This window comes from Trichinella spiralis (genome assembly GCF_000181795.1).
Source record: "Trichinella spiralis strain ISS 195 chromosome Unknown Scfld2371, whole genome shotgun sequence".
Taxonomy (NCBI): Eukaryota; Metazoa; Nematoda; class Enoplea; order Trichinellida; family Trichinellidae; genus Trichinella; species Trichinella spiralis.
Window position 1 is genome coordinate 7,997 of NW_003529310.1, and position 2,369 is coordinate 10,365.

Below are 2,369 nucleotides of genomic sequence, written 5' to 3' on the forward strand. Positions count from 1 at the left end.
AAAAAAATGATATTTTTTTTATTGATTAAAATAATACCTTTATAACCAAGCAACCAATTGAAATAATAAATACATGACGAATAAGTTGAATTTCGTCGTCGTCGTCGTTGTTGTTGTTGATTTACTGCTGCTGTTGTGATAGATTAGAAAATATAGAATTTCATCTATCCCTGCCCTGAAGTACGTTTGACGGAATAATTTTCAAACGGAAAAATTAAATTATGTATTATTATTTTTTTATTGTTTTTTAGCAAATAAAAATCGATATTTTTTTATACTTCTGTTGTTTGATTGTTTAAGTTGTTTCTTCTTCTTTTTAATTTGCTGCACACTGAAAGCATAAGTGTAGTCTTAGATATTAGAACTAAAAACCCAATTTATGCAAAACATATTTATGATATATTCAACCGAAGGTTCAAAGCAGAATTTTCTACGAATCTAAGCAAACGCTTGGGATTAGCCGTTTATAATAATAATGAAGTCAGTAACTTCCCGATGACGTTTCCAGGTTATTAGTCATAATTTGCAATTTCCTCACCTGAAATGAAGACATTCTATCGTCAGTGATATGAACGTTTTTTACAAAAATATCAAACAGAAAATGCCATTTGAAATTGTGTAATCGAAGCATGAGATGTAATGATTTAAATCAGTGTGCGAATTTTAAAATTGACAAATCCATGTTTAAATTAACATCTAGTCTTGTTCATTTAGATATTCATGATGATTTTCTGTCAGCTGCTTGATTTTTCATTACTGAGCAAATTTGACGTTATTTACCGTGATATGGCTTGCACTTGGCGGTCATGTGCATGTTTGTGTGTGGAAAATGTGTCTATGACTTGAATTTCGATTTCCTTTGATCTGACACTCTTCTGCTATTATCTTGAAACTTTGAAACAGACATGTATATCGATTTCACGCCATTTTCTTCTGTTTGTCACTTTCCTAAATTCACATAAATTCTTACTTTTCTCATGTAGAAGAAGCTTTCATTGTGCTTATAAATTTACTTACATGCACACAATCTATACGAAATATGAAATCATTCAGTTTAATATTAACAATTTTATATAGATAAAAATTTTTTTTCTTTTAATGCTAATCCATATAAAATGTTGCTTTTCAAAGTCAAAATATTTCTAAAAATAATTTTTATATTATTATCCAAAGGAAAATTTATTAGTATGACATTTTTTACATATTTCAAATGCTAATGACTTTGACGTTTTATACGTATCAGACTGAATGATGAATAAATATTTTTTTCTGACAACATTTTGATCTGTAGCATAGATATCATGTTACAAGTTTTAAAATGAAGAGAAATTTCAAATATCACTCAGCATTACATAATTTGTTATTAAAGGATTTAATAAGTTCTACTAGAATCCGTCATTGGAAGCATTTACGTATGAATAATAGATAAATGTTCATCATTTTTCTTTTCACATAACTTTACCATCGAAAAGACAGCTCATGAAGGAAAGGGTAATTTAAAGAACCTCAGTTTAAGAACTCAATACCTCATTTAAATGAATTCTTATTCATAAAATATTATAAAGCAATTTCAAGCAAGCAATTTGAGAATTTTACATTTTTGAATATTTTTTCTACAAACTTGAAAACTGCTTCATCTCTGAAAAAGGATGATATTAATTTAATTATTAAGCTCTTCGATGTGTTTATTAAACCTTAATTTAGTGATATATTTGGCTTGGAGCGTTTAATAAGCAACTGCGACAAACTTTGAAATGAATTGCATTTATCAGTATTCTTCTAAGAATAACCTCAGAATTGAAAAACCTGAAACTAATGCATACCATAAAGCATAGCATTACTGCAATATTATTAACGTGTATAAGAAGGAAAAAGAATTTTGACATTTAAAACATGGGCACTTTATCACAGTTTGTAAAAGGTAGTAATAATCTTGTTATCAACAGTTTATCTTTTATCTGAATTTATTTACACCGGTAATAATTTCATATAATTATTTATTTATTATTTAATGTAGTTGATTTTTCGTTAAAACTATACAGTTTTCAAGTTCTGAAGTGTAAATGCTGAAAATCAGTTTTTTTCAAAAAAAGTAATTTATAAAAGTTATCCACTAAGCGTGGAATGTCCGTTTGTACAGTTAGAAGATGTTTCAAGGCTGAACATACCTTTTTTCATCACGCTTGTGAGCGAAGCAGTCAATTAATATTTGTAAAACAGTTTTTAATCTGCTAACTAGACTATGATGTAAATTTACCTTTTATTGGATGAATTAATTTAAATTAAAAAAATATAATGATTTCTTTATTCAATTCTTTAATTCTTTTCAACAGGTATAGTGTTGTCTTATGGTGAATGAAAGGAAATCT